Source organism: Schistocerca cancellata, chromosome 6, assembly GCF_023864275.1.
Source record: "Schistocerca cancellata isolate TAMUIC-IGC-003103 chromosome 6, iqSchCanc2.1, whole genome shotgun sequence".
NCBI lineage: Eukaryota > Metazoa > Arthropoda > Insecta > Orthoptera > Acrididae > Schistocerca > Schistocerca cancellata.
Window position 1 is genome coordinate 165,805,480 of NC_064631.1, and position 8,311 is coordinate 165,813,790.

An 8,311-nucleotide genomic window follows, 5' to 3' on the forward strand; every position below is an offset into this window, starting at 1 on the left:
ATTAGAATAATTACAGCACGCGCAGAGGCATTGAAACAATCGTTCTTCCCGCGCTCCATACGTCAATGGAACAGGAAGAAAGCCTAATACTGGTACAATGGGCGTATCCTCTGCCATGCATATCACGGAGGTTTTCAGAGTATAGATGTAGATGTAGACGTAGATATTTAACCTGTTTTTAGTAGTCTGAAGGTGTACACGGTACGGCAATTCTTAGAAGACTTTCAGCACAATATGGGGACGATATTTTGCCACAGCAAAGTGTTTACCAGTGAACTGAACAGTTCAAAAGTGGTCGAACGAGCGTGACGGACGAGCATATAGTTTCAGTTAGTACTGATGTAAACACTGAACAAGTTCGTGCATATATTCTAAATAAAAGACGAGTGAGTATTGATGCTCTGAGAAACCATATGCAGATTAATCACGGCTTTGCATATGAAATCATGCATAACAGGTTCATCTTACACGAAGTCTGTGCAAGATAGCTTCCAAAACAGCTCGATGGAGGGCGTAAGTGTAACGGTGAGGAAACCTTCCACCACATATTCGATCGTCAAGCTAACTAAATGGAAACGTTTCTGAAAAGTAATATGATTCGACATAGAACGCGGGTTCTTCACTTCGATCCAGAGAATAGCTCCGTTCAACAGGTCAAACAAGTGGTGCATAGACGACTTTCCGCGACACCAAAAGTCTTTTCTGTCGAGGTGTGACAATCGAACAAGTGTGCTGAAAAGCAGAGTGACTTATGCTGAAAAATGTTATTTGTAAAAACTGTGTATTATTGTAGTAATAAATTCTACGTCCTTGCCAATGATCAATGTAATGAAACGTAACATTTTACACTTGTTACAGGAGGAAACGCAAGTTATCTTATCATTTTTCATCGTAACTAAATATTTATCGTCGAGCAGGCACAGAGACATAATTTTTGCTCAAAATTTAGCCCCACATTTTACTGTAAAAATCGATATATGAGGAGAAATTAAGTAGACGGAAAACAGAAAACATTCAATAAGAAACTGTCTAATCGTGTGAAAAGGTAACATACTGAGAAAATTTTCTTATAATGAAGGGCATACCACTTTGATTCGAGGCAGATGTTACAAGGGGCACCTTCCGAAACTAGAGATACGGCTTAGCTCTGGCACTGTAGCGGCTTGGCTCTCGGCACAGGGAAGTTATAGATCGAATCTGACAAATCTGTCGAAACTTGCCGGTCGATGAGCCCCTGCGCTCGCGGGCTCGTGTTTGTGGACGTGTGGCGGACAGGCAACAGGCCGCCAAGATAAGACACGACTCGTGCGGTGGAGTGCGGACTTGGGATTATGAAGTGCAGGAGGGCCGCGCTCGCCCGCGTACGGCTGGAGGGTGTCGTTCCACGGGGACCGTGCTGAGAGCACTGACGTCCCGAAACGTCTGTCGGGACACAGACCTAGTTGATGATCCAAGGGATGTATCACAGACGTTGTAAACGACACAAGTGCTTCGTAACTGCCCAACGGATGTGATGCTGCACTGTCAGATTGATAGATAGAGACACAGACAGAGAGACGAAAAGTTGGTGCAACTGCGTATTGTGGCTGCGTGAGCGGTGGAGCGGCGGCTGCCGCATTGTTTTGCATTGCACGTTGACCCTGGACGAGCTGTCCAAGGGCATCCAGTAAGGCCTCCGTCTGCTGATTCTGTTAGCGATGAAATTCGGACAGTACATCTGGAGATTGTGGCGAAGCCATTACACAAGTAAATCAGGGCAGTATAGTTACGAACGCGGTGTGGCCTCGTCGCCAAATGTTGTGGATTGGCAAGAGAGCCAACCCACTATGAGAGGAAGCCGAAAGGCAAGCGTTTTAGCGCACGCAGGCTGGCGTGAGGTCTGGAACAGGTCAAGGAATTTAGACTAGCAAAAAAGGACGGATCTGTGGAATACTTAACTTTAATCCATAAATGGTGAACATCGCTCTTGACGGTACATGTTTTACAGTATCAATAGTAACTGGTAATGACGCCTTGCTAGGTCGTAGCAAATGACGTAGCTGAAGGCTATGCTAACTATCGTCTCGGCAAATGAGAGCGTAATTTGTCAGTGAACCATCGGTAGCAAAGTCGGCTGTACAACTGGGGCGAGTGCTAGGAAGTCTCTCTAGACCTGCTGTGTGGCGGCGCTCAGTCTGCAATCACTGATAGTGGCGACACGCGGGTCCGACGTATACTAACGGACCGCGGCCGATTTAAAGGCTACCACCTAGCAAGTGTGGTGTCTGGCGGTGACACCACAAAGTGTTCAACACCTAAAGTCTCTTACTTATGACAATCTACATGTGTCTTTGAATACTGGAAGATATCGGCAAAACTGCAGCAAATCGCCCCAGAACATTAAAGAAAAATGTGAAAAGGTAGTAATACATTGTAGTGCTTCCTGAACAAGACATTCGGTAGGATACTTGATTGCAAATTAGGATATTAAAAATGCAAAAATTATTAGAATTTGTTTCATCAACTGCCTGGGGCAGTGACTGATCTCTGCTGCTTGACAGCGATAGAGCAATGTACACAGTACAAATGATGAGTTTATCTCATCTTTATGCCTTTGTACCCAAATGAGTGATGGGGGGATGAGGACTGATGATGGAGCCCAAATCTCACCATTAGGATCATGCAATTGGCCTAGAAGAACGGGGGACGGCAGGTCGCCATTTTATGTGTCATATATTGTATCCATGAAGATTAGGTTAAGAATATTTAGTCATAAATTAAATGTGCATAAACATATCCAAGAGAACAGAGACCAGTTTGTTTACATAACGATCTTAAAAAGACAATGTATTGGCATGCTCGAATTCTGTTTATTTATATAAGAAGGCCAGGGCGACAGGCTGTTTACTGTAGATAAGGAGAACAATGGTCTCTTTGTCTGCAAGTCAATAGAGCCCTGTTACTACAAATATTAATGATGTTAAATCACTATTTAAATATGGGAGGGGGTGGAGTTGCTGTAGGACTCAAGCACAAATCGAAGCCAGATTTTATTTTCTGGCTTCAAGGAAAATGATAATAATCCTTGAAAGTATATATAATGTTAATTACGAATCATTACAATTAAGGATTGAATAAGATTTATAACGAACAATAAACTTCACTAAGTAACTAAGGATTGAATGCGTTTTTTAACGAACAATCAAATTCACTAAGCTTAGGAAGAATAACGAATACTTAAAGAACGTACGTATATTGATGGGAGCTGTATGAGGGACTGTACGCAGAGTGGAATGATCTGTTTCAAGATCCACCTCTCATTTTTCTTGCTGATGCCATAGGCACGACCGAAGGGCAAAGTCATAATCATTTTGATCTGCCAGAATGGTTCACTGGCTTGAAGCCCACTTCTCTACAAATCTCTTTTGCCATTGTTGCAGATATTTTGTTGATGTGTGCTAGTGTTAGTGAAATCTATTTCCGATTCGCATTAGCATCTAACAACCATCTGATACATAAAACAATTTTCCTAACTGTTGTGTCAGGTGCATACTGAAAAGAACACACGGTGAAACATAGTGATGATATGCCTTCCTAGCACATATTGAAGCTTGATACAGGTCTTATAGAAATTGTTACTGTTGGAAATATCTTTTCTCACCCTAGTGGCAGGTGCTTAGTGATATAGCATTTTGATACCAGTTGTGTCTTTCAACAATAATTGCAAGAATATAACTGCTGTACCTATCTCAAAAATTTTATCACTTCATAAATTTAAACGTTACTTACACACAACCATGCCGCTGGAGAGAAGCTCTTTACAAATATTAAGAACTCAAATGCGCCGGCCGGGATGGCCGAGCGGTTCTAGGCGCTACAGTCTGGAACCGCACGACCGCTACGGTCGCAGGCTCGAAACCTGCCTCGGGCATGGATGTGTGTAATGTCCTTAGGTTAGTTAGGTTTAAGTAGTTCTAAGTTCTGGGGGACTGATGACCTCAGATGTTACGTCCCATAGTGCTCAGAGCCATTTCAAATGCAAACCCACAAGGATAGAATAGAATTCTAAAAGGTGGAAGATATATAAAGCGAAAGGCTATATCGTAAATTAACTTGAAGGAAATGTTATAGAAAGAGAAGATAAATTAGATGAAAGTGAGATACGAGAGATATGGGAGATATGATACTGCCAGACGAATATTGATGGAGTACCTAGACCTCCCAACTGAAACAAGATCCCTGAAGTAGATGACAGTCTTTTAGAATTATTAAGATTCTTGGGACAGCCAGAGAGGACGAAGTTATTCCACCTGGTATGCGAGATATATGAGACAAGCTTAGTACCCTCAGCCTGCCTTCCCAGCTAGCCGCGCGGTCTAACGCGCTGCTTCCCGAGCGGGAAGGCAAACCAGTCCCCGGCACAGATCCACCCAGCGGATTATTGTCAAGGTCCGGCATGCCGTCCAGCCTGTGGATGGTTTTTAAGGCAGTTTTCCATCTGCCTCGGCGAATGCGGGCTGGTTTCCCTTATTCCGTCTCAGTTACACTCTGTTAGTGATTGCTGCATAAATACGTCCACGTACACCATCATCGAAAACATTTGGGGCTACACTCGTCTGTCAAAAGCGCGGACTTTGTAGCGGCGCTCTTATCAGTCGTGTGCTAGCTGCCGCACCAGCAACAGCATTGGACGCCGCTACGATGACGTACAGACGCTACCGCCGCCGCGCGCGAAGAACAGTTTACAAAACAATAAAGTTAACTACTTCTGCCGCAGACAAGAAGAAAAATGTCATTAAAAACATTGCTTCAACAGCACTTGTGAATGGTCCATGTATCTTTCATGGTTGCAAAATTAACTTCAGCATAGACAATAATGATACATTTGCACAAAGGAATGGATGGCTTACTGTAGCCATTGTTCGTGGTGGTACAGGTGTCCCCAATGTTCCTGGCCTCGAGAGTTTCGTCGACAGAGACATCATCGCCTATCGGACTTACCACATTGTAGACGTTCCCAGGGGATCCATTGGGGGCCAAACCGCACAATAAACCTGGGTTCGGTGTGGGGCGGTGGTAGGGTGAGTGGACTGCTGTAGCCTGTCTGTGGGGTTGTGAACCACTGACAGCTACTGTGGTGACGAGGCTTCTGCAACGCTTATAGGTTTCCAGTTCCATACACAATACACAATACACACCCTTAGCCTTCAAAAACTTATAATCTGTTTTCTATAGAAAGGAAGTGATAACAGTGAGTATTTCAGAATTATCAGTTATAAAAACCATTGTTACAAACCATTGAATGAATGATTTACAGGAGAATGGGAATAGTGGCAGAATCCGCCCTCAGTGAAGATTAGATTGGACTCCAGAGAAATGTAGGAACGTGTGGGCCAATACTAAACATGAGACTGATGTTAGAAGAGAGGTTAAAGACAGACAAAAATACATTTTTTGCTTTTTTAGGATTAGAGAAATATTTTGTAAATTGACTGGAATACACTCTTTGGGATTTTAGATGTAACAGAGGTAAAATACACGGAACGAATAGTTATACACAGCTATGTGCAGAGACTACTCTACAATTGTAAAAGTCGAAGGACATGAAAGAGAAACAAGTGAAGAGAATAAAGTGAGACAATATTGTACCACCAGCCAGATTTTATTCAATCTGCACTCTGTGCAAGCAGTAATGGAAAACGAGGAGAAATTAAGAGAAAGAAGTAAAGATCACGAAGAAGAAACTAGTTCTACCAGCGATGGCAAAGGACTTGGAAGAGGAGTGAGACAGAACTAACAGTGTCCTGAAAATATGTTGTAATGCAGCGAATCAGGGGTGAGAGTGACAGTATTGGGACAGTGTTCATTCTAGGACAGTTATAATTTATTCAAGTTCGCTGATTCCTCCCGCACCCCTGCCATCTGGTGTAGATGTGGCAATGTTGCACTGATTACATCAGTGGATGACATCAAGAGTTTTCCCTCCTCTCCCCGCTCCATCAACCCTCTTCTATTTCACATCCCTTCCATCTCCCCTTTCACTTTCAGAACAAAATTGATGGGAAAACTCGCTCAGTCTGTGATGAATCGTTGATGAGGAAGAATTTCTTTATTTTTTCTTCATTTTTGGTGCCATCCTGTTCAGAACTGGCAGGAGAAGCCCAGGCAGTGCTTAGCTGTTGACTGGAAGGACATAGGGTGGTTTAATTTTTTATTTTGGAGTTTTAAACTGTTGGAAAATGCTTCCTGAAATTTTTTATTGTACATCTTGGCAACTGGAGATCTACTGGCCTTGTTCATATTACCGCTGCTAGAGGGCGTTGAGAAAAGCAATTTCCCCTCCACCACCCAGAAATTGGCGGGCAATAAGTATCTATTTGCCGACGTTTCAGGTAGTCGGCGATGTTTAAGTTCCCCAAGGTGTTCACCAGTCCATCGTGGAAGAATGGAATGTATTTGTACCACCTGCAACAGGTATTCACAAGATGGACGATGCCACCTGTTCTGTTCTGGGAAATACAGTTAGTGGCCTTTGTGAGAAGGACCAGAAGTGTTTTGTACTTCGTTGGTGTTCCAAGTAGTCAGTGGCACTTAAGTGTGTAGGTGTCACAAGACTGTAGGATATAGACAAGATGTTTTCACTATTAGTCGAACACTAGAGAGTTCTTCCAGCCCTAGATGGGAAGGATGGGTGATAATAGTAAGATGGCAAACTATCACTTAAGTGTAAAGAAGTAGCCTCTTGCCGATGTAGAAGCGAGTAGTTGCTGGGCCAGACACAAGGATGGGTAATAATATTATGAAAACGACCTATTGTCGCAGTGCTGCCATAAAGTTGCCAGTCACCGCCATTTACCGAGTGTATTGAGTACCTTAAGAGCCAAGTGACTGGAGCGTCTCTTTGAACTTTCTGTGTCACAAGACGCTATTAACCAAGCCCCCGTGACCAGGCATAGCGCTAGCAGTGGCCTGGCCTCGCTAACTCCTAGCATATTGCGAAACAAACAGGGTTGGCTTGGATGTAGAGTTATAACTTCAGTTTGAACGTTAACATAGACTGTCCAGTTTAAAAAATCGTCCTTACCGAATCCAAAATGTGGATGTTGTTGTCCATACACCTCGTATTTCTCACTCGAAAAGTAGTTTCCTCGCAGTTACACGTGTTATTTTCGAAGGAAGATGAAATGGGAGAGTACTCTGGTTTTCACATCGCTAAATTATCGTTACTTGTTGTTTCTTCGTCTGAAAATACTGTACAGCAGAATCGCATACGCTGTATTTCCTCTTCAGTATTTTCACATGTGATAAAAAAATCTCTTCTTATCAGATTAATATCTGTTACGTTCTGCATCCCAGGACTAGGTTATTAAATAATTTTTGGCTCATGACGGAGTGCTAAAAGCATGCTCTACCTCTGTCATAAGGTGACTCCTCCCTTTCGAACTCTCTTAAAGGAACCAAATGCCTTGTCACCTACAAAATCTCTCGAGGCAGAGTGCAGAGTAATTGTAAATATCACGTTAACACTACATATTGCTTTATAAATACGGCAATGTAATTGATTTTATGAAGATGGCCATCACTTCCTGTGTCGGAGGGAACCTGAAACTTCGTTAAACGAATCATATCTGTGGTACTCTCGCCCTCCCTTCCATCCGTCCTGCACCATGTCATTGATAATAAACTGACTAATTAATTAAACTCATCATGAGAGTCCCTTTGGAGGGTGAGTATTATTTTCCTGCAGTCGAATTACACTCGGCATGTAACTCAAATAGGAATCCCTGGAACACCTGAAACGTCCCCTTAGAAAAATTAGTGAGTTATTGTGCTGGTAAACCCCTTACGTTATTTGATTTTCAAACAGCTAAGCAAAACTGAACGTATTCAGACATTTCTCTCTTTACTTATTCTGATCATCACTAAACTGACACACAATATTTTTAGCGCAACGCAATCTGACTTTTAATAATCCCTACAAAAGAATGGCCCTGACTAACAATAACCTATACGTTTCATGAATCACTTACCTCACAAAAATCTTCATTACTCGAACTACTGCAATACAGCGAGCGCCAATACTGCCAGCTAAATAAAAGATTCTAACTACTGAAGTCACTAACTACTGATAAAGAACAAACAATGTATTTACCTTAATAGTGTTCAAAAGTCATAATATATATATATCAATTCATGAGATCCAGTCGTACAAATTTACTGTCTCTGATGGACACACGCCCAGATCATCCGCTCTCAAAACTCCGCCATCTCTCTCCCCACATCCACCACTGCTGGCGGCTCACCTCCAACTGCCCACCGCTATGCGCTGTTA

The 8,311-nt window shown here is 42.7% G+C and overlaps 1 pseudogene; it reads left to right on the plus strand.

Moving 5' to 3' along the window:
• Nucleotides 1-7,256: 7,256 nt before the first annotated feature.
• Nucleotides 7,257-7,437, plus strand: LOC126090306 (U2 spliceosomal RNA; annotated as a pseudogene).
• Nucleotides 7,438-8,311: the final 874 nt, after the last annotated feature.